The sequence below is a fragment of the Trachemys scripta genome, chromosome 1, assembly GCF_013100865.1.
Source record: "Trachemys scripta elegans isolate TJP31775 chromosome 1, CAS_Tse_1.0, whole genome shotgun sequence".
Classification (NCBI taxonomy): Eukaryota; Metazoa; Chordata; order Testudines; family Emydidae; genus Trachemys; species Trachemys scripta.
In genome coordinates this window covers 192809952-192835531 of record NC_048298.1, presented here as the reverse complement: position 1 = coordinate 192835531, position 25580 = coordinate 192809952, and positions in this window count along the sequence as shown.

Genomic DNA, 25580 nt, shown 5'->3' with positions numbered 1-25580 from the left:
TAAGAACCTCACTTCTTCAGATGCAAGTAATGGAAATCTCCAGAGGCAGGTATAAATCAGTATGGAGATAACGAGGTTAGTTCAATCAGGGTGGGTGAGGTGCTCTGCTAGCAGTTGAGGTGTGAACACCAAGGGAGGAGAAACTGCTTCTGTAGTTGGATAGCCATTCACAGTCTTTGTTTAATCCTGATCTGATGGTGTCAAATTTGCAAATGAACTGGAGCTCAGCAGTTTCTCTTTGGAGTCTGGTCCTGAAGTTTTTTTGCTGTAAGATGGCTACCTTTACATCTGCTATTGTGTGGCCAGGGAGGTTGAAGTGTTATCATTATAAAAGATTTTTGCAACTTGTATTTGAAAAGTTCTAACATCTCCTTTGTTTGCAACAGGCTTTTGAAATTCAGCAATGGGAAAGCCTTCAGGCTAGAAATATGCCTTTTCTTTGTCCCATGAACTTCTGTTTGGGTTTGGCTGAGATATGAGCTGCTAACAATCGCTCTTTCCTTTCTCTCACTTGTGCTTCCACCAGAACATTTTTAGAGTTGCGCATTGTGATGCTGGCAGACCAGGTGCCTCCTCATGCCGAAGTCCCAGGTCAATTCACCTGATAATTAGTGTAGATCAAAGTAATTGTTAAATGTATAAGAATGTATTTGGTGTTTAAACTTCATGAAAACTAATGGGATGTTGCATGCATTGTTGTCACTTATCAGTATCATATTATAATGTAGTAGCAAATATTGACATTGTGTGTAGCCCTGTAGCTAAATAACTCCTCAAACAAGAAAGAAACCTTGTGAAAAGCAAATGAAGAACTTTAACAGAAAAGTGCTAATTTCTAAGCAAGATGATCGGAGGTTCAAGACTCAAAACGCATTCCTCACTCTCTGTCATCAAAGGAAAAGCCCATGTAGGTAGTGATACTGTCAGCTTGTTTTCTGTGAGAAGAAGCTATAAGAATGGTTTCAAAGAAAGATCCTGGGTCTCTGGACTGTTTGGATTCTTACAGGGAAATGTACCAGATGCAAAGTGAAGCTCCCCAGAGAAAATCTGGGTATCCTGAAAAGACTTTTGGGAGCCTGGCAGTTTATTACATCACTGCCACCATTTAGAATTACAAACTGTGACTCACCTGTGCATATGTTTTACCTGCTTTAACCTCTCAATAACTCTCATTTCCCTTTCTTAGCTAATAAAACTTTAGTTAGTTTACTATAGAATTGTCTGCCAGTGTTGTTTTTGGTGTAAAATTTAGAGTACCAATTGATCTGGGTAAGTGACTGGTCTCTTGGGACTGGAAGCAACCTGAATGTGATGTGATCTTTGGTGTAAGTGACCACTTATCACAAAGTCCAGTTTGTCTGGGTGGCAAGATAGACTGGAGACTCTAAGGGGACTGCCTGTGACTCCATGGTAAGACTGGGATCCAGGAGTTCACATTTGGTAATGGCTGCTTGGTGAAATCTAATTCTAGAACACACCACCAGCTTGGGGTGTCTGCCCTGTTTTCTGACAGTCTGCTCTGAGGTGGGCACTTACAGTTGTGAGCCACTCCAAACAGCATGACACACATAATAGGATTTGATTATACCTTTTACCTTAAAAACACACACACAAACCTTGGGAAATTATACACTCCAAATGACATTAAAAATGTTATTTAGCTTTCAAAGTCCAGTGTTCAAAAGTTAGGAAGTACCAGAATTAAGGTTGCTTGTGCAAACACAGTTTGGCCCCCATGTGTGTAGGTATTATGAGACAGTCTTTAATTACATGGTGACAGGCTATTTTTTCCGAGGGACCCTGCCTCACTGGATACACAGGACGGACACACAAAGGGGCAGAAGTAAGGTTGCTCAGGCAACAGTAAATCTGGCATTTGTCAATTCTGAGTACCAAATGTTGCAACATTTTCTTAACACTGTTTTTGTACATAATATTAGTTTAACGTGCCGCAGCCTCACATTCTCCCCATTATATATTTATTAAAGTATATAGGTACAGTTGTCTACCAAGTGAATTAGAAGGTAATCTCCACTATCACAGGTATCAGTCACTGTTACATTCAGTTTATCATAGGAAGAGTTGCAAACACACTTTCTTGAGACTATGTGACAAACATTATGCAATCTGAATATATGACTGCATTGATACTTACATTTTTTTCAGCCACCCTTGCTCCTAATTTTCCTGCTTCAGTAATCAGTCAAATGATGTTAGTGCTGCTCTCCTCCTAGCAATCTTCACCTCTGTGCAGTTTGCATGCTAATTTGCCAGAAAATGACACCGTATTTGCATGTTTTTTCCCATCTAATTTGGAGTATCACAATTTAAAGCAGGTGTGACACAAATAAGGCAACTTGAGCAATCAGCCCAGGTACGGATTTGTGGATTGCATAAGAATTTGTTTGGAGTGTATTTTCCTGTCTTTGATAACGTTCATTTTATTTGTTGGGGGAGGGGGTAGCGAGTGGGAGAAGCTGAGCAAATTGAAAATAGAAACTATGTGTTTGTTTAGTGTTAAAACTTCCATGGAGTAACCTGGGTTGTTAAGATTCTTTTGTGTGCCTTTGAATATGGGGGTGCCTGCTGACCCACAGGAAAGTTTGCTAGGGCCTGCATAGGCAAGATGATGAACTTCCCCTGCAAGGCCCTGGACAGGAACTGAGGTCTGTCCAATGGGAGTGAAACATACTCAGCTCCTCACACTGGGCCCTGAATTTGACACCTGTCTTCTGTACGTAACTAAGGCCAGGTGTACAGTACAAAGTTTTGCTGGCATAGCTATGTCGGTCAGAGGCATGAAAAAACACACACCTTAGCGACATAGCTGAGCTGGCAAAATCCCCAGTGCAGTCACTGCTGAGCTGCCACATAGAGCTCTGCTGACTGGATTATAAAGATCTCTGTTTGTCTCAAGAAGGTTAACATTCCTTACCTCCCTGAGGCTGTAACCACACTGGCACTGTGCAATCCAGTGGAAGTGGAGGGCACTCAGCTCCTCACAGGACTGGGCCCGGAACTTGACACCTGCCTTCGGTACCTAACTAAGGCATTGCCTTCTTGTAGGATGGTCGCTAAAGAATAACAACCTCCTGCTGCTTCTAAGATGTTCCTTTAGCTGAAGTGCTAGAGAGCCATGCAATGGCACTGACAGGTCTAGGTTCTAACCTTATAGATGACCTACGTAGAAGGGTGTTATAAGACCTTTACTGGCTTGAGAGAATTTGCATCTTCCTTATTTTCACCACTTTCTTATTTCTATCCCGCTGCTCACCCTTGTAGAATTATTCAATCTGACAGAAATATTACATGGAGACCCTGCACTATATATTTTTATTCCCAGTGAAGGGGAGTGTGCTGTTATCATAGGCTGAGTGCCCCAGGGTTCATGACCTGCTCTGGTGTGCCACTCAATCCATTAGTAATACAGTCCCTCAGGCATTCAATGATGTCAGAGCTGTCGAGATAAATTAAAACCTGTTCAATCTTTACTGTCATGTCAGCTGCTGGTACTTTTTCTTTCCTCATTTAAGTAAACTTCCTGTTGGATTTAGAATGTTCAAACTTTCGATGGAGCGATACAGTGCAGAAGATTTTCATAAACAGGACTTCAGATTGCCCTTAGCAGAAGGTGAGCTTTTCATACTGAAGACACTGTTTTCTTCCTCTGAACTTTTTAAATCTTCATACATACAAGATATAAAGTGAGAAGGCATTTGTGGAAAAATAATATCCACTTAGTTCTTTGTCACCTAAATCTCTAAACACCTGGATACAAATACCCTTGACTTTTTGGGGGGTGTGGGTGTGAAATCTGAAACAGCGATGGGGATAGGGTGACCAGACAGCAAATGTGAAAAATCGGGACAGGGGATGGGTGGTAATAGGAGCCTATATAAGAAAAAGACCCAAAAATCGGGACCTATAAAATCGGGACATCTGGTCACCTTAGATGGGGATCCAAATTTTGCAGATGGCTTTATTTCTGTGGTGGAGTGAATCAAATCCAGGATGTGAATATCCCTGAAATCTGATGGTGGTTAGAGAAGAGGATATTAGAAATCCAAACTGGGTCTGAATTTCACAATTTCCTTTATCACAATGATGAGTCAAATCAAAATCCTGGATCAAAACATCACTGAACTTTGGAGGAGTTTGGAATCCAGATACAGATAGGAATGTTGCAAAATCTAAGATACCTGTCCTTCCCCAACACTCCTCAGGAAATACTACTTATTTTTGCAGATTGGAAAATATTCAGGTAACATATTGTTTGTCGTCCCCCCCGCCACTTGTGTGCCCTAGTCCTTCTGGGTTCCTTTTGGGACCAGAACCAGAAGAGGCTGTTCTAACTAGATTTTTGGTCTGATCTGTCTGAGGAATAATTGGGTCTGTAGAAGGGCTCGGCTGAGGCTTGTCCCTCCGCGGGGCTGTGGGGTGTCCCACCGCCTCGCAATAGTTCGCTATGGGCCCAAGCCCTGGGTCAGGGAAGGGCAGCAAACACACAGTCAGGAGCTCAGGCCCTTAGGCGGGGCTGAGCCAACAGTTCAGTAGAAGCCCAGGCCCTAGGTCAGGGCGGGGCAGCAAACACACAGTCTGGAGCTCAGGCTTCTGAGCATCTGGTGCGAGGGGGAGACTGCCACCCGTGAGTGGCAGGGGGGACGCAGGCCCACCCACTCCACTGCGTCCCAGAAGTCCCGCTGCAGTGTCAGTGGGGATCCTGACCGCAACACACTGACATTGGTTCTGGCTCTGCTGCGGCCAGGCCAGGTTCGGCTGCCCCCGGGCTACTTCCGGACTCCCCCTCGTAAGGTACCTGGGTTTGGCCAGTGTCCTCGGCGGTTTCCAGCACCATCGGTTCCTCTGAGTAACTAGCAAAGGGTAGGCTCGGCTGCTCCTCTGGGTAGCTGGCGAGGGGTAGGCTCGGCTGCTCCTCGGGGTAGCTGGTGAGGGGTAGGCTTGGCTGGCCCGGCGCTTCCCAACCCGGAGCTAGGCCACAGGCACCTGGCCTCTCCGGCAGCCGGTTTTCAAGTGAGTTCTGCAGCGGGGCTTTTCTACTTCCTGTCCTGCGCTGTGACATCTGGGGGGCGGGCACAGGACCCACTAGCTCTGCCCACGTTGGTGCTAGGGGAGGCTCGTCTCTCCACAGGGCTGTGGGGTATCCTACTGCCTCGCTACAGGGTCTTTCATGGAAAATTCCTTCCCCTTCTGCAATTTTGGAGATAGTGTGCTAGATCAAGGTCCCACTGTGTTCACAGAAGCTGAAGGGAATGATCCAGTTCTGTATTATTTAGCTCTGCAAAGCAATTTGGGCTATGGTTTGGCTGAAAGACACTCTTCTGAAATTGTCTTGTGTTGTATTGTATGCTCTGCGGACACTCAGGCTGTAGCCCAGTAATATACCAGGATTAAATCTTAAATTTCCTTCCACTGCAATCATTTCCTTGAATTAATTGTTTCTCAACAATAGATAATCAAAACACTTGCCTGTATTTTATTTTTAAATAAACCAGGTGAGGGTCAAGAGCAGATAGAAAACACACTGATTAATGAATGTTTTTTAACTTTCAACAGATGGAAAATTAATTAATTTTCTGTAAGACAATGTTGTTTAGATTAATACTTCATGGGGAGCCACATAAATCCTTTAAATGAATCCCAGCCCCAGTTGAAAGTACGGACGGCTGAGAGGCTGTAAGGAAGTTTGTCACCAGCAGACCAGTTTTGCAATGGGCTCCCTAGGGAGGAGGAGAGAGGATGGGATACATGACAACTGGTTGAAGTGAAGCAGAAGATCTGGAGTTTTTCAAATATCTTTAAACAAGAGGAAAAATCCTTCATTTGAATATGAGTTAAAGGCACATCTCTAAGGGCCAAATCCTTTATTCAGGCAGCCAATGAGGGTATTAGTTATGAATATCTACCATGGTAGAGCTTTTGTGATTTAGACATGGATCCATTTCATATGGGGCACTGAACAACCATCAAATATCGACAACGTTCAATCACTGCTGACCTGAATTGAATTCAAACTCCTGACCAAGGGAGGCAGTGTTTTTTCTGGTTTGGGGATTGTTGTTTTTCTTTTGAAAATGGTGTTTGTCTGATTTTAGTGAATTCTCCCAGCTGTTAGGATTTGGTGCCGCATGGACTGCATTTTTTCAAAAAATGCTAATATAAAGTTTTCTTGATATTTATGCTTTTGTGGGTATTCACAGGACCTGCAGCATGAAGATAGCAATAAAAACCCATCTCAGCTGCTGGCAATGTATATATTTATGACTGGAATGTAAAAACATTTGCTCTGGGTTAAAGCCTGATAGAATGGCTCAAAGCCCAAAGGAGAACTTTTGTTTTTCAAAAATCCTTCCCAGATCCCTTGGGCCATTCTGAATTATACCAATGGAAAACAAATGTTCTTATTTTAAAATGAACTTGTATGGCCAAAGCTGTATAAAACATGGGGGAAGGGATCAATGAAATTTTATTTGGATTTGGTTTACCTTCCCTACATGTTGCTTGAAATCTCACACAAAAGCAGCTCTGGGTATGATTTAAAATAATAAATCTTTCCAAAGATCCTGTGGATTTCACTCAAATTCAGCCCAGACTCACTCAGTTCTTGTCGCAGGCTTGCTCGGCAGTTTGGCAGTAAACCTTTCGGCGAGCCTGGGCCACGCCTGAGGTTTGTAACTAAGTCTGGGACTATGAGAGTTTGTCATAGCATAGCTCAAACAAAACTCCGGATGCTCAATGCAAAGTCGTACCAGGATATTAGTCCATAATGTGAAATTCTATTTGGGGGCTAGATTGAAATCTTGCAAGCAATGAAACCATAATATGGATTAATATCCTATGCTCTCTGGAAATTTTAAAAGACCCCAAAATGAATTGACTTTAAACCATTAGATTACAGGACAAGAGGCTCTTTTTTTTTGCTAGTTAAAAACATCTAATGGATTATTTTAGTATGCAGACTTACAGTGCAAAAGGAGTCTGAAGCTAATAGGGTCACTATTTCTGAGATAAAAAGCCTCTCATAAGGGCAATGGTACCCAAAGAAAAACTTGTTATAGGCTTGTGTCAACAGTACCTGGTCTATGATCCATGAACTACAGTTTCCAGGCATGCTATAGTGTGCAATCTCTAACTCCTACAAAGCTGATGTGATGGTAGCCTGACGTGTCAACAATTCATATTTTAATAACTCCCTGTTATAATCAAATTCTGCCTTGCTTGCACACATGCATCAGAGGACAGAATTGTGCCCCAAGCAGTTACCTTCTGCAACCAGTATAATCCATGTTTACCTTTCCTGTTTATCTGTTTATTCTAAGTTTGTAATGGTTAGTCTGCCTGGAAGGAAGGCTGTAGCTGGGTAAGGCACCTGCACTCCTTCCTCTGACCAGGGCCCCACAGCTGGCCAATTCAGTTCCCAAGGCATGTGGTCCTTGTTGGGAAGGATGCATACCCCTAGTCATCCAGGGAACACACTGATTAAGCATGTCCCCAGGCAGCCTCTGTGAACAAAGAGCTATAGAATCCATGTCTATAATTCCAACCCTGATATTCTATGATTCTAAGAAATTCACTTTAAATTGCCTTCTGCTGGTGGAACTCCACTCCCACTCCAAGAGGAGAGCGCTGGCCTGAACACTTCCTGTTCTTCCTTGGCACAAATTGCCCCTTGACACCAGAGCCCCACTGGTGCAATGGGGTCCAGTTTGGTTTTGGTTCAGATCCACTATATTTTTCTTTGTAAGCAACTACGGTTAGTCTAATTTGACTTAAGACAATAACTCACCTTCCTAAGAGTCTATGGGTTTTGCTTCATATTGAGCCCCAGATCCACTCAAACTCATCCTAGAACTGCTCAGAAAGTTGGGAGCCAAACCTACGCTGTTTAAGGTAGGTGCATTTTTGGTGGGACTCTGACTTAAACCTGCAAGAAAAAGAAAATTAATAGAAAATGCTGCAAATCTGAGCCCAGATTCTCTGTTACCCCACATCCCTCATGGCCTCATTGACACCAGTGCAACATGGCTGTAAAATGGTATCACATTAGCGTGGGAGAGTTTTGCACTCACTCTTACAAACTTTGCTTTGGCATAAATGACTAACACAAGGTACACAGCAACAATGAATTGCTGGGACTTTATTATAAACCTGCAATACAGGCCAGCCAAACCCAAAGGTTCACTGAGGTTCACAAACCTTTCAGTGAACTCGGGCCACCTTTCAAGCAAATCTGAGACAATGAACTTGCCTGGAAAGCAAGACTCTGCAGCTGAACCTAAAAACCCAGTAGGGTTTTGAACTCAGCCAACCCATTTGTTCTAATACCCTTTCAGATCCAGAACACAGAAGCCTAGTCTACACTTAAAAGTTAGGTCAACATAGCTATGGCACTCAAGAGTGTGAAAAATCCACTTGGTGTAGATGCAGTTTGGTCAACAGAAGAATATTTCCATTGACCTACCTGCCATCACTCAGGGACGTGGTGTTCCTACAGTGATAGAACCCCACGCCACACCCCATTGGTATAGGTTGCATCATGGGCGGCAGGTACCATAGGCTGGGGGAGGCTGTGCCTCCCCAAACAGCAGGCATGGCCCCGCCCATGCTCTGCCCCCAGCTTCCCCCTTCCCTCTCTGCGTGCAGCTCCATTCCCCTGTGCTGGCCCCGATGCTCTGGCCCCAGTGCCTTCCTGGTGCTCTGGGGCTGGGGCCGCATGCCACCCGGAGCTCTTGGGTTGGCGGGGGGGCTGGTCTGGGGCAGAGGCTGGCAGCCAAGGGAGAGTGTCTGGGCTCTGGTGGGGGGGGGGGGGGCAGAAGGGGCGGTGCCTCGGGTGGAAGGGGTGGGGCTGGGGGCTAGGCTCCCCCAGCCGGTGGTTCACGCACCAGCCATGGGTTGCATCTACACTACGGGGTGATGCCAGCATAGTTACATTGCCATAGCTACCCCGCTATAGTTCCTGTAGGGTAGAGATAGTCGCAGTGTCCCCAGAGCTCGAGCAGAAACCATGGCAAAACTCTCAGTCTGCACCTTCCAGAAATGCAGCCACAGGACAGATCTCCAACTTTGCTGCCAGCCTGTTTATTTCCCCTCTTCTACCCAAATAACTTCTGAATTTATTTTTGGCCTTTATTCTTAAAAGGTGATTGCCCAAAGTGTCAGATGACTGCTAGCCTTCTTTAAGAATGGGGATGTCTGCTGCCAGGCTAACTAGAACAACCTACATACAGGGTAAATGTGTAACTAGGGTCTGGAAGGGAATCCTGGACAAGAGCCAGAGTATTATTGACAGCCTGTAACTTTGCAAGCTCAGGAAGGATATTGTCTGGAATCATTACAGAAGACCTTGATCACTTCAGACGTGTGTGTGAGTGTGAGAGAGAGAGAGAGAGAGAGAAAATATCAGGAATAGTCTTTGCTGCTCGCTCTCTCCTTAAAATATTATTCTCAGTATGCTCAGAATCCATAACCCCATTTGTTATATACCGCAAGCACATGGAGAACTCTAACAAGGCCTTCCTTTGGAAGCAAAGTTTATTTTCAGCAGTAGATTTTAGCTAGAAGAGGGAAATTCTGACTAGAGGCCCTGGCATTTCACAAGGCTTAGCTAAATTGTTTGTGCCTGCTGGTTTCCACAATCCTCGCAGCATGGCGGTGTCACTTTATCCCCATGAACTTGGGTAAAGTGATAGTTTGATTAATGTCAGCAGTTCAGCACTGTTGAAGGTGCACTCGTTTCTCTTTCCTTGGCTGAAAAACAATACAGGTTTATCACTTTCCAGAATAAAGACTGGAAACATCCTGAGCGCCAGCAGAGCCCAGGACTGGTGGAAAAGGAAAGGGGAAAAGAAAATGGCTTTTTGTTTAAATAGGGGGATACTGAGTCGGGAAAGGGAAGACCTAGATGGTATATAAGATTATATTTAATGGCAAAGGCCATTTCATTCCAATATTAGTATCAAAATGACCTTCTAGAGAGTTACCAAATAAGTAAATCCGTCTTGATTTCTTTAAAAATAAACTGAACATCTTTGCTGTAGACCAGAGATTCTAATAATTAACACTGGCTTTGGGGCAAGGTTTTGTTTTGATTTAGTTTGCACAAATATTATTTCAGTCTTTGTTAGTTTTTTCTATTTTCAGTGACTCCGGCACCAGTCTATTTCCAGTTCTGTCTAGGGAGGAGAGTACCCAGCTAGATATTCCAGGATGGTGCCTTCCAGTCAGTGGCTTGAAGGAATGTCCCACAGAGAAGTGGCATTGGGCAGGGTTTCTGGCCAAGGTCTGTGGCATCGGTGGCAAACTCGCATCTGAGATTGCTTCACGGAGGATCAAGGGCATAGGCACAATGTTTTCATTTTCTCTGGAGGATTTAAGTTTCATGGGGCCCAGTCTTGCCAAGTGCTTCATGCTCGCTGGAGTTGCTCAACATCTTACAGGATTGGTCCCATAGTTGACACTGGTTCTAGCCACAAATTCAGTACAGTGAAAATGTGCTCTGTGTGTGTATGGAAAGATACATCTTTATATTATGCAGTTTTTCTTTAGTACTCATGATGTGCTTAGTGCTGTTCAAGATATGGGTTCATATCATGTATTCCACACAATATACAACGTGTGTGTGTTTGTGTATATATCAATCATATATATATAATGTAATGGACCTGCTGATTCATTACTGGGTACCTTTTCCATACCCCAATAGAGTTGGAAGGGAAAGGGTTTAGCATTTGAAGAGTCCTCTGTTACCCAATTCAATGCATTGCCAGTAAAGGGCTCTGTAGTTCCCAGAGTACAGGAAAAGGAAGTAACATCCTGAGGTCAGGGGGATCAGGCTGGGCAGAGATTCAGAGGTTACATCATGCAAGCAGGAGCAGTAGGCGGAGAACTGGCTGTGTAGGAAAGGCTGTGCAGAGGCATCTTGAGACTTGGGACAAGAAGGCTGAACCAGCCAGGGAAGCAGGCTGTTACCAGCTGCTGGCTGGAGTCCAGCAGTAGCAGCAGACGCATACAGGGCAGTTGCCTGTAAGGAGGAGGCAAGGGACAACTGCATGTGTGACGAGAGTAGGGTGACCAGATATCCCGATTTTATAGGTACAGTCCCGATTTTTGAGTCTTTTTCTTATATAGGCTCCTATTACCCCCCACACCCCGTCCCAATTTTTCACATTTGCTGTCTGGTCACCCTAGACGAGAGCAAGATGGTGTGGAGGGGCTTCAGTGAGACCATGAACAAAAAGAACGGAGATCTGGTTGGAGGAACTGCAGGTTGGTACTTCAATGCTTCAGGGAGAGTGCTGGGCATGAGGAACTATTCCTGGCACTGGGCCTGAGAATGGTTACTTTGATACCCCTGTGCATTGGATTAGGAACTGCTTGGATGACCTTTTGTTGAAACAAAGCAACCATGCCTAAGTATTGGCACCCTTTCTTTTCTGCCAGCCCTGGTAAAGAAGCCCCCTGTCATCTGAAATCTCTCAGGGTGAATGGAGACCCACTGAGGGCGAGAGCCTGTAGTGCCTAGTGTTTGGATGCCTACAGCGCTTGCCTCTGAATTCGTGGCACACCCAGCACACCACCAAATATCTTGAGGGGAGGGAGATACCACAATACACGCAGCCACACCCTGCAGCGGGGCTGGTTACAAGATTTACTAAAGTAGCTGTTTTGTTCTAACAGTTTGACGGTAACCTTCCATGACACAAAAATTAAATAATTTACCGGCCCAGATTGGTTAAGCCACCAGCCTCTCTCTTTCTCGTTCAAATAATGTTACTAAGAGGCCGGACATAACATCAGCTGTGCCCTCAGAGACATTCCCAGGTCAAAACCAGGCCCAGCACATTTCCCGTGGGGAGGGAAGGGACCTCTGTTTTTCTCTTCCCAAGCAGAGAAAACACTTGTACTTTGCTGTCTTGAGGCAGATTTTTCACCTTCTAATGCTGGAGATGACTTGGGAGACTCCAGATGAGTCTCTGAACTGATAGGTTAGAAGGGCTGTTTCCCTAAAGCACCTTTTCCTCACTACTGTGCATCTACAACTCTAGGGCACATTTGGGTTGTGAGGTGAACAGGCCTTCCAAGTATGCAGTGACTTATGAATGCTACATAAATAAGCCAAAGACTCTACTCTTATTCAGCTGCAGCCTCCTTACTGTCGTTTCGACCCAGACAGGCTGATTCGGCTTCTTAACCTGAGTAATTGTTGATTGCAAGTTGAACCTAGGAGACCACAGCATTGTGGAGAGTGATGTTAGTTGGAATCTTTGAATCATCAGTACTAGCAACCCTCACTGCAGCAAGGACTGCTGGCAGCCCCCCATGCTACAGGAGAAAGGGAGCCTCTGCATCAAGGGGTGAAGGACTTGGTGGAACCCCTGACACGAGGGGATGGAGAGATGGTGAAAATCCCTGCAGCTAAGGGGGAAGCGACTGTTTAGCCTGAAGAGAGCAGATGGACCAGTGATAATCCCTGAAATCAAAGGTGGAAGGACTGGTTTTGCCTGACCCTGGCAGTCCCAACTGCTATTTATTCCCCATGAGGTAATATGGCTCAATTTGAATTATTATTATTATTTATATTAGCTCCTTTAGTGGATATGGGCCCTGCTCTGAGGAACTTAGATTTAAAAGGCACAAAGAAGATAGGAGACAGTGAAAGGAGCAATTTTTGGAGGGTTTTAGACCCATGACTCCCCTGTGGGTGGCACAGAAGACATGAGTCTTCAGGAGGGATTTGAATGTGGAGAGGGTGGTAGCTTGGAGAATCCAGATGGAAAAGGCTTTACCTGCACAAAGGGGTAGTATGGGGAAGAAACACACAATCATGGCAGAAGCACTGACTACTGGTAGCACTTCTACAGTTAGGCACTGACTTTCTGGGCATGGGCATCCTTAACTTTAGGCATTTCTCTAAGTGGGAGGATCCTTAGTGTCCCTGGAGCGGGCCAGTGCTGGTTTTCCTACTGTGCAGAAGGATTTAAATGGAGTGGGAGAGGGTTTTCATCCCCACCCAACCTAAAGACACCACTATGAAGCAGGCAGTCTGGCCCAGTTGGAGACTTCATATTATCAGCCTCTTATATTATCAGCATCCTACCAATAAAAATCTGTCTGGCTTTTGTGGGTAAAGCAAATCATTGGAAGCTTCTCAATGCAGAGGTTGTCTCTGGTGCATTGTACAGTGCCAGTCACACAGCTGGCACTAAAAGGCTTTGACTGACCTGCACAGTGGCCTCTGGGAAAGTCTCCCCAGCTGAAAAGAAATCAGGATACTCACCGAGAGCTAAATGCTGTGTCAGTTTTCTTGAGTCCCTGAGTTTCAAAAACTGCAGTGTTTTGTTCTCCTGAACTTCAGTGACTAAACAGCTGTTCCTAAACTATGCCTCTAATCAGGGTCATTGGATTCCCGTGGTACGAGCTAGCTTAAATCTTGGCCCCCTTCAGTCTATAAAAAAAATCCATCTGCCAGGTCCTCTTTCCTTGCCTGTTTGCTTGATCATCTCACTCTCCTTTGTACCCTCCACTGGCTCCCTAACAGTTAACATGTCATATTTAAGCTTCTTGTCACCATCTTCATAACGCTGTATAATTCTGCCTCTGCCTACTTATCCTCCCTTATCCTTCCTTTAGCCGCAACCCCTTCACTTGGGCAGTATTCCCAGCGTTGTCCACCCACTTGTCCCATTTTCATGCAATAACCTCCCTGCCTCCTTCAAGCCCCCCTCAGCCCCCCCCCCATGGTAAAATGTCACTGAGCTCACCTGCAAAAGCTCTGCCCAAGGGTAAATTCCTCCTAAAACTCCCACTTCTCTCCTGAGATGTGGAATTTTAGGGGATTTTTAAACCAGCCGTCATAGTATGAGTCAGACTTTTTTTTCCCTTAGGTTGTATGTTTATTTTAATATGTCATGATATAGAAGAAGGTTAAGCGTTCACCCAGAGCTCATTAGCTTATAAATTGGTGTTGCTTCTAACAACAGAGTAGGAGGCCAAAATATTAGCTGCTTTTATTTCTCTATATGGAGACCTCTGATCAGAGAAGCTTCATTCAGTTTCTGAATCCATTTCTTTTGGGCCCAAGCCAGCCACATATACACTGAGAACTTTCTTTGGAGTGCCTCTATGAACTCCAAATCATCTAAGGAACTTTTTATTTTTTGTAAGAGATTTTTATGCTTTTAATCGCTTAATCAGGTCTATCAAAAATATTGGTGTTTAATTATTTCACACCAGTGTTTTTCAATCTCTTCAAGAGTCTCTTTTCTTTTCTTAAAATTTAGCAGAGATGAGAGCGAGGGATTAAAAAAAATGGTTAGAGACTTGATTTTTTATTTTGCAGTAGAAGAGAGAGTCTCTAACTTTCAGCTAGTTAACAGTAGTGCAAATACTGTATCGAAGTGTCTGTTTTGGTCGGGGTAGCAAAAGCATTGCTCCTCAGCAACTTCACAAGTGTGGATTGACATCTGCCTTATTGACAGGCGTCACTCTGCAGGGCACATGGGCGTTGGGTAACTCTGTTATCATAAACTGTGCACGGATTTCATTCCAGAGGGGGAAGAATGCTAGCTTTTCAGGGGCGTAATTAATAAAAATCAATTGACTCCCTGCTTCCAAAGTTTCCTTGTACAAATCCTTCTAATAATAACTGGTAATTAAAGGCTTTTGTAAACGGAATCACTGATTCTATTGAAATGCTTTTTCTTAATGTTAGGTACTTGATGAGTAAAGAATGTTTGTCTTACTTCAAAATTACACATAAAATATCTTCAACCAGAATTTGTTTTTTAATCAGTTGGTTAAAATAATGCTTTTTCAGCTGTACAGTTAATGTACAAAATGCAAGAGCAACAGTTCAACAGCACTCTGCAATTTGTCAGCTATAAATTTGAATAGGTAGCTTATGATTAAAACCCTTTACTTCAATACTTAAACCATGATCTCCAGGTGTAGGTTATATTCTAGTCTAGCAACAAAATAATCATATGCTGACTCTGTTATACTTTGCTAGAGAGCAATATTTCAATATATTTCAATATTTTCAGTATATTTTCTGTATGCTATGTCACCAAAGGAGAAACCAGATGAAAATATACATACCCTTTGGTTGTCTCAAGTTTGTTGTTGTTCTCAAACCGTAAACAGCCTTGATCTCTGTTCATTATTTTAACTGGCTATGCTGTGTCAGAATGATCAGTCTGCTTCAGGGTGGAGCAAGGGGGTGTCTTGCTTTTCTTAGGAAGGGGGAAGTTTACTCTTGATCTAAACTCACTGGCTTGCCCTCTATACGAGATCTTGTTAGTATCGTGTATGCTTTGCAGTGTCCCAAACCATCTCTCTCTTACATTTAATAGGAAAAAATATTATGAAGACAGTAGAATTACATTAGCCCTCAGAGTGAAAAGCTAGTCTCTATTGTTAGCATAAAATCGTCTTTCTTAAACAATTGCACATCCTTACAGAGAATCTATGCACAAAATTCCATTGAATCATTCTGTCCTCAGTAATTAAGTTAATTGTATTCAATTTTCTGCATTTCTAATAAATTAAACATGTAGCAAGGTATTTGTCTTATATTAAAATCAGGTGATATATTCAAGTGGCGTGTTGAAAAGCCAATGAGACATGAAAGTCTTTAAGGTGAACCAAAACGTTAGAACTGAATGGTCACATTGCAGTTTGTGATCACAGTCATACAGATAGCTTTGCATATGCAGATGACTTGAAACTCAAGTGGAATAATGGAATAGCCCGATATTCAAACAAATATATTATATTATATAGAGAGAGAGCTGTCTTTTCTTACTGTGTAGCTGTTACATCCTGCTGAACCACATAAATAATTCGAGTGATCTATATCGCTCTATTATGAAGTGTTTTAAAGTAGTTTATAAATTATCCGAGAACATGGACAAATTCTTAATAAATGTTTTGAAGGAAAGACATCTTTGACAAACATGCAACACGCCCGTCCCTTCACTTAACAGTGTGAGAAATTTCACTCTACATGTTCTCTGAAACCCTCAGGAGGTCTTTCAGCAAAACCAAGGAAGACCAAATTAGACAGTCCTGATTTGTTTTCTTTAATGTAAAAAAATAAGCAGGAAAATAAAATCCAGGCCTTTCTTATTCAACACAAAGAAGCTGTGGCACTGGCAGACCAGGTGCCAGCTCATGCTAAGGCCCCTAAGTCTCAACTGAACACTGACAAGTACATAGCTGGAACCAGTCTGGCTCACCTGTGTGTTGGTATTGTTAAAATAGGTAGAGTTTTTATGTGCTTAGCATTTAGACTTTACGGAAGGCTTGTAAATTGCTGCATGCATTAATCTCACTTATAATATCTATATCCCATGTTATAAGGTAATATTTAAGTGTTTGCTTTCTAACGGAAAGTCACCAGACAGGATAGAGGCATTAACATGTGTGAAATACTAGTTTTCCACAGGAGGCATGTAACAGGGACTGCTCTCTTATTGCTCTGGTACCTCCTAGTGGCCCATTCTGGGATTAGTTCACCATATGGTCAGATGCCTCTTCCGGCGGTTGCTCAGCCTGTCATCCCACTCACTCGCTTCATGACCTCTCTCCTGCTCTGAGAGCTACAGCGCTTTCTTCTTCATGGCTTAGTCCTCCGCTCAAGTCACATTGAAGTTCTCCCCTACTGGGGTATTATCAAAGTCTCCTTCCAAACTGTCCCCAGAAGTCCCCATGTAGGCTGCCCCTTGTGTGCCACTCCCACTCCCCTGGCTTGTAGGAAAACCTGTGCCTACCCTCTACAACAGGTTCTAATCCAGAGACCCTCGACCCAGCAGCTCAGGTCTTTATTCTCCCAGACGTTACTGCTTCTTTCCTGGGTGGCTTCCTACACTGTCTATTGCAGGCTCCTACTATTCACTTCCTCCTCCCCCGCCCCATCAGCTATAGGCTTCTCACTGAAGGAATCTCTGGTCCAGCTTCCTGGCTTTATAGAAGCCCCGTCTGTGTCTGCCTGAGGTCCCTTCCAACCCTGATATTCTATGATTCTATGCCTAGGTGAGCTTCATCCCCAAAAGCCTCAAGGAGCCCTAGCTCCCCTCCAGATGCAGTCTATGACTCATTGGTCTCTTGTGCGTATATTAACCTCTCCAGGACTAGTGGGGGGAGGGGATGAATGTCCCATTACAAGATGTTATCTCCTGCCCAGCAAAAGAAGACCCATCAACACTAGATGAACCATTGTGGAATATCAGAGGACAAAAGACTTTGTTGACTGCTCCTCTCACCCCCATGAAGAAGAGATGTGTAACTGAATTCCTCCCACCAGCTGAACTTGCAATTCAGAGCAGAAGGGGGGAAGGGTTAAAAAGTCCTAATCAGCAGACATTGTATCTTTTGTGCTGCTTGGACTCTGAAGGGCAAGGATTCCTAAGCAGCTTCCCCAGTGCTTGGCCTAGTTTAGCCCTAAAGGACATGTAGAGTTTGCTTATTATAGACGCTTCTATTACCTTTTGAAACTTAAGACTGGAACTCATTTGTGTGTATACACGCTTACCTGCTTTAACTTTGTAAATAACTCACTTATTTCCTTTAGATAGTTTATTATAGGATTGACTATACAGGCGTGGTCTTTGGTGTGAGACCTAAGATACAATTGACCTGGGGTAAGTGACTTGTCCTTTGGGACTGGGAGTAACCTGAATATTGCTGTGATCTTTGGACCATTTATCACAAAGATAAGCTTACCTGGGTGGCAGGATAGATCAGCACGGAGACTGTCTGCATGAAGGCTATTACAGTGCTGGAGAAGTTCACTCTTGATAACTAAGTATAGAAGTCACAACCAATTTGGGGTTTGTGCCCTGTTTCCTAACAGTCTGCTCTGAGGCTGGCACTCTTGAACCACTGCAGGACAGCTTGACAGAAAAGGACACAAGCTCAATTTTTTGAGAAGTTCTTTGTGGATCACCTTTTAGCACCAGCATCGAATACTTGATCAGCTACCTTAATATGAATATTAACTGAGCCAAATACTGTCCTGGTATGTGCATGTAGAGCTCCCGCTGACTTCAGTTGAGTGATTTTAATGGAAGCAGAGCCAGTGCAAGGGTTGTGAACACAATGCAGGTCTCCCTTTGTCCATAGCACCCTGGCAGTGCTGTGGCTGGGAGTGGTGGCAATACAGCACTTCTTTTTTATATACAAAGAAGGTGAAAGGGGTAAGAGCAGCTGGAACCTCATTTTGGAGGAGGTTGAGATGGGAGTGGCTTTCTCAATCCTTAATAAATATGTGAGAGGCATCTCGGGGCATCAGAAGCTACCAAGCACATCCCACAGGTGGCAGCTGGGAGAATGTCCACATGTGGACTGCTCCAATAGATGAATAAGGAGCTGTGGACCTAGGCTGTGCATAGGGTTGATAACGCTGTCATGTAGAACTAACTCACTACAGAAACGAACTCCAGGGACCATACTGGTGCACAGCAGGTTCCAAGAGGAGGTAAGCCTGAACAGACCAGCATAAGACAGAAATAAATTATGGAAACTGGTGGATGCCCTATGCACACACCAGAGGGTGTGGAAGGAGAAAGAAAGAAAGAAGATGCCCACACTGGAGGGCAGAGTTTGCCTATCTGTGTATTTCAAGGAGTAGCTCTTTTGATTGGCAACGATATGCCCAGCACTATAGCCATTCTTCACTGGCAGGAATGCATCCCCCTTAAAGAGCCACAGTTGTCCCAGAGGTTCAGAAAGCTGACATGTTCAGTGGTGATTGTCTCCTCAGTAGTGTGAGGGTGGTTTGGAGCTTTCTCCTTAAATAAATAAATTAATGGAGATATCCTATCTCCTAGAACTGGAAGGGACCTTGAAAGGTCATCAAGTCCAGCCCCCTGCCTTCACTAGCAGGACCAAGCACTAGCTTTTGCCCCAGATCCCTAAGTGGGCTCCTCAAGGATTGAACTCACAACCCTGGGTTTAGCAGGCCAATGCTCAAACCACTGAGCTGTCCCTCCGCCCCCATCAGTCAGCCATGTGTTGCTCTGATGTTTTGGCACCATCACTACCTCTCTCTGGAGGTGGTTTCCAGTCTTCTTGTGTGGCAATGGTCTGTCACACCAGCTTAGATTTACTGCTCTGAGCATACCGCAGCCTGCATGTTGCATATTCTGGCATCCATTTTTATTTTGGAGTGGTGGAGTTGGATCAGTAAGTAGGAAAGTGGGTTTGAAAGCTCTGGCTGATACTTTGAGAGACTTTTTCAGAGAAAAATGGAAGTTGTAATTAGCCATTTGGAGGGCAAACTGCAGTACATTAACTCCTGTGGTGGCAGGCTGACAGCATCCTGAGTGGGTGGAAAATACTAGACAGAGCGGACAATAGTGCTGCCCAGCTTCCTTTCGAATACATTGTCAAAGGAAAAGAAAACTAAAATAATGATTGCTGAGGAAAAACATCAGTGAAAAGAACATACAGTCAGCATTCTACAAAATGGAAAGTGACCTTTTAGGTTCTATATTCCCTTTAAACTGCAGGGTCTGTTAAATCCCAATGACATGTCACTGCTGCCATCTATTAGCAAGCACTAGAACTGCCATATCCAATAGTAATATTACTACAGCAAAGGCAGAAATCCTTTGGAGGACTTGAAATCCTTTCAGGCTTTCATAGCAGCAGCAGCTCTGATAGAAGGTTGAAAGGACAGGAATTCATCAGCTCAGAGGCTGAAATACAAAACAGACATTTTAAAAAGTAAAGAAAAAGCAAAAAGATTTTTTCCATCTTTCTTTCTCAAGATCAAACTGGCAATTGATCTCCAGACAAATCACACAGGCAAACTAATAGATATTATGCCTTACATATATATTTCACTGATGTCTTAAACATGTGCTATGATCAGAGATGGTGTATTCAGTAAGTTGTATGTCACATACATATCATCTTAATAGAATGATAATGAAACAAACAATTGACTGCATTTTAAATTCTCCCAGACAAAGCAAGCACTATGAGAGCTGCAAACCCAGGAAAGAAAGCCACTGACAATGAGTAGACACAGATTGCCGGGTGATAAACCCTACCAGGGGGCATCGGCTTGCACCCACCCTCTGGCATACATCCCAGGGATATCACTCCTCAAAATATTGCAGCCAAAAATTACATCACAAGTTTATTCAGTTAGTGCTTCTCCAGCTCTCTAATATTATTCCTCAAAGAGTAGCTCAGCTTGTACTAATTTTGGAAATTATGCAATTAAATAATGGGGCACCATTTCCTTAAGGTAAATACTGGTTTAGGTAGAAATGTACCAGTGCTGTGACTCATAGTCTGCTGAACAGCACAAACCTCAGTTTGGGAAAAGCACACATCCAGTTCTACGGGATATTGATTTTCCTCCCTAAGAATCCCCGTTCGGTATATTGATCAATGGCCATTAGGCCTGGTGATTATTTATTATTGTAATTTAGATTTATCATCTCTTTAAGATATTATCATTTCTTGTACAAAGCCATAAATGTACCCAGCATTTTACATAAGTAATGTCCCAAAGAACTTACATTCTAAGGCTCAGGTCATCTCCTGTACCTTCCTATATGTAGCCTCAAATAAATACACCTGGCACAGAGCTATTCCACAGGGTGGGGACAACACCTTTCCCCCTGGGCACTCTGTGGATGTCACTGCAGTTGCCTTTGAAGTCACTATACCAACAGTCACCTATTCACACAGCTTGCCTCCCCACCCCTACTGCTACGGATGGAGCAACTGTCTGGGGAATGCAGGAGGCTCTTATCCACTCCTTATGCATGGCCTCCCCCTGTCACAGCGTAACCCTGCTGGTACCAATGCAGTCTGGTCTATATGTACCCGCAGAGGGCTGGCATGGTGTGGCCCTAAAAAGGTGCAAACAGGAAGAATGACCAATGATAAAGTGATGTGTGGTTGTAGATAGAATGTTTTACAGAATGGATGCGCTTCCTAGGGTGACCAGACAGCAAGTGTGAAAAATCGGGACGGGGGTAGGGAGTAATAGGAGCCTATATAAGAAAAAGACCTAAAAATCTATAAAATCCCTATAAAATCGGGACATCTGGTCACCCTAGCGCTTCCTGAAATAATATTTTATTAGAGGGAGAGCAGCCAGGATTCCTGTATGTACGTTGTCTAATATTTGTCAGTCTAACCACTCTTCAGTCTGTTGTTTTGAAGAGCTCTAGGACCTATTGTTTGCACCAGGTCTGTGACATTTGGCAGGAGGGTAGTCCTGAGGTCAGGGAAGTGCCTTTTCCTGACCCCATGCAAATCTGTTCGGATTTGGCCAAATTACACCCCTTCAGCCTCTTGCCTCAACATTCCACACAGAGCTGAACCTCCCAGGCCCCCTCATTCTCCTGCTGTTGCTACCCTAGACTCAGTAAATGACCAACTTTTGTGTTGTGGGGAAAAAAACCTTCTGTCATGTCCAGGTTAACATTTTAAAAAGTTTATTGGCTTTTATTTTCATCATTTAACCTGAACTACAGTAAGGCCACTCACGCTAGTGTAGACATACCCTATGTGGATATGTATGGACCAAAAGGCATTTCCCCATCAAAATACCCTTTGGCCAAAGGGAAGTGCACAGGTTTGGAAACTAGGAGGTCTAGATTCACCACTTCATCTAACTGATGTTAATTCTGTGCCCTTTACAACCCAGCCCTAGTGGGAGGCTACACAAGATGGGAAACCCCAGCTTTCTAATATGGTAGTCTCAAGTGGCCTTCACTTAGCCACAGAGTTTCAAATCTATGCGTTTTAATATGCTGGCAAGAAATTAGGTCCAAGCATGCATATGTAGCCCACCATTTAACTGTCTAGTGGCTAATCCATAGAAGATAACAACTTTCTGCTGCTGCTAGCTAATGTAGTTAATCCTTTAGCTCAAATGGTAGAGATCTGTGCTGCACTGAACTTTACTCAAACCCCGCTGATTATGCAAGCGAAGGAGGATTGTTACAGTTGCACATGATAGAATGTGGTTTGTTTTTTTTTAAACGAGGACATTATATACAACAATCCTTATATCTGTGTTGTCTGAGTTGCAAAGTCAGTCAAATCAAGACATGCCAATATTATAGTTTTCCATGCAACTTTAAGTCTGTCCCTTTGTGCGTATGCATTATGATACCAGTTTGCAAGCCCCCCTTGAGCTTATTGAAAAAACTGACATATCCAGCAACACTTTCTGAGGAATTTCTTACAACAGTTCAGCTCATTTGCTGGAAATACAGGAAAGGCTGACATCTTGTGGAATCAAGTCACTTCTTCACATGACATAGTTGCTGCAGTGTGACAGAAACTTGAAATAAATGCTGGTGCATGGAACATTTAGTAAGCACTCGGGAGGCCAGGCAGCTATAGAACATCTGCTCAATGTCCAGCAGTGATCAGAAAAGCAGATAGACATATCAGGATGTATGAAGAATGGGGTAGAAAATAGTGAAAATATTATGATGTTGCCATGGAAGTCACCTGGAGTACTGTTTCAGTTCTAGTCCCCTCACCCCAAAAAAGGATTTAGCAAATATAAAAAGGGTTAGATAAGTGATTTAGACTTCACAGCCATTTGGAATTCAAATAAATGTTCACAAGAACAATCTACCACAGCAAGGTATAACACGATCTAAAGGCTGGAAGTTGAACCTAGACAAATTCAGACTGGAAATAAGGTGTAGATTTTTAACGGTGAGAATAATTAATCATTGAAACAATTTACCAAGGGTCATGGTGGTTTGTCCATCACTGATGATTTTTAAATCAATATTGGATGTTTTCTAAATGATCTGCTCTAGGAATGAATTTGAGGTGGTTTCTATGGTTTGTGCTGTACAGGAGATCAGACAAGATGATCACAATGGTCTCTTCTGGCCTTGGAATCTATGAAGAACTTTTTACAGTCACTGACCAGCTCTACTACCGCAAATGAGCAAGCAGAGGTCTCAGTCCCTCTCCTGGTGCATATCATGCCTCTTCTGGATCCCTATAAGCCTGTCCAGGAACACATTGGGTTCTGCAGCTCCCCAGACAGTAATATGCTATTCAAACATAAAGTCTTCTGAGGGAGGGGTAGAGCCTGATTCCAAAGCTGATGAATGCTCACTGACATATCCCAAAAGCCTGAAACACTAAAAGTCTTTGACTTCTAACAAAACGGAAGAAAAGTGCTCTGAATAAAGAGTTCTTCTTGTGAGAAAAACCTAACCCTGGCTGTAAACATTCAGTGGAGGTACAGACTGTTCACTCAAGCCGCCATACTACTCTACCAGAAAGCTCAAATGTTGGAAAACTAAATGTGATCACAAAACTAACAGTCCCTGCCACTGTGCAGAGTCATTTAGTCAAAGGAATGTTGAAACTGATCCTATCCAGGACATGAATTTAAAGCTTCCGTGGCTTCCTTGGAGAGTTGGAGGGAAAGTAAAAGCTATTTATACTAAATAGGCAAGTGAGTTGAAGCCTCAGAATGGAAATTACAACGTACTGTTAAAAGGTGGTAAAAATGCACTACAACAGGATGAATGAAAACCCATTCCAAATAAAAACACTTGCTCATAGCTATATACTACTATAAAAAAAACCCTCAAATGTTGGAAAAAACTAAATGTGATCACAAAACCTAAGAATCCCCTGTGGATGAAGTCCCCAGATATTTCTCTTCATGGAAAAAATCCTGGCTAAGTTACTAAACTTAAACTTTGAAGATCTACTATACCTTAAAAAATGTTAATGACTCTCTATTAACAAATGAATTTCACAAGCAACTCTGGGGAAACCACAATAGTAACAGTTTCCAACGTTACAGACTGTGACAGAGTCCTCTGGGAGACAAGAGCTAATAAAAGAACATTTACACCAAGGAGGGAAAACAATTATCTTTTCTGGGTTAAGTGCACAGAGCAGGAGGATAGAATTTCTCATAGTGACGTGACGGGACAGGAGGAAGGATGGTTTTGTGGTTAAGCTGCTGGGGTTCCAATGTACCCAGAGCTCCCGGAGTTGATGAGGTAGAGACAGGGAGGGGTTGTGTTCTGGGGTTCCTGGAAGATTCTGGATCTGAGATCTGAGAGCGGGGTGGGAGATTTGAAGTGTTGTGCCTGACGTAAGAGTAAGATCCCAGGTGCTGGGTGAGCATTTAGGTGTTAACTCTGGGTAGAGCAAAAGGCTGGATGCAGAGCTGGAGAATATTATATAAACTATTGTAGAAGGGCCCAGGACAAGTTAACTAAATCTACTGATTTTTCAAAGCTATCCCTAAAGTAAAGGCAGAGACCTTGGCTCATTTATGATGTCAGATGTCTATACTATTTGATTGAGTGGTATTTTACTCTTTACCTGGAGATCAAATTATAAAGGTTAAAAGATTCTCTGACTTAGGTCTACAAGATTGTGTGTTGGTAGCATTTACAAATTGGTGAACAGTTAAGAAGATCTTCAGTTAAGGTATAAGAGATCTTCTTAGTTTTAGAGGACATAAAACCCCAACTTTTATGGGATGTACTGTCTCCAATGAAAGATTAAAATAGCTGCTTCCAGGTGGGAAAGATCGAATGATATAGGATTTAGCCATTTGGGCTAGATATTTGAAAAATCATGAGTGAGTCATTGTGGCTCTTAGTATGTGGGCATGTGAAAAGACTATTACTTTTAAAGGCTGCAAGAGTCATGAAGTAACAGTTTGATAGATTCATTACTCCAGCAAGATACAGTTGGTGCGGGCTGGGAAGAGGGCCAGTTACACCTACCTCTTTCACTGGCTATCCCAGCTCCAGCTCTAGCATAAGTTAGAACTGCTTAGAGGCTACCCTAATTTACACCCGCTGGCTATGGTGGTCCTGCACCCATAGATAACCATCAGAATGCCACCACAGACACACCTCCTCCAACACTGAGGTGGGGGAAGTTGGTGCAGGAACTGCCCATACCACTTTACACCAGTAAAGCGCTCTTCTCCACTGGGGGAATTCTCAGCTGGCCAGATTACCTCCCTTTCTGCCACTGAAGTCACGCAGAGTGGCTGGAGCAGGAATAGTGAACCTGGCCTCTGCTCACCTGCCCATGCAAATTTGCACAACTAATTACACTAGCAAGTAGGCATTTGTTGTGCCTCCATTTGGCAGGTCAGCTTGAGTAATGCGTCCTCTCAGGAAGGAGCTGTGAACACATCACAGGCCAGCTTCTCAGGTGCGCCTGAGCTGCACACGAGGAGGGGAGCGTAGCTGGCTTTCTATTACCTTTATACACCCCCACACTAGTGCTGAGGGCAGCAGGGGCCAGTTCAGCTCCCAGTCCAAGTTAGGGTAGCCTCAGGACAGTGGCAGTAGTGGCTTCCAATTGATCACTCTAATATAGGCCTCATGTTGTTATAAGCTTGTTTTTTCCAGGAAACGTTCATTCACGTCTTCCTCCGTCAAGAATAAAATTCAGCAAACTCTTCATTTAAAAAAGGAAATGAAAAAAGCCCTTAGACTCGCTCAATAATTAATGAAATAAAAAACCAAGTGAGTAAAAGCAAAGGACAATAAAATCCATGACACCCCATCACGTATGAA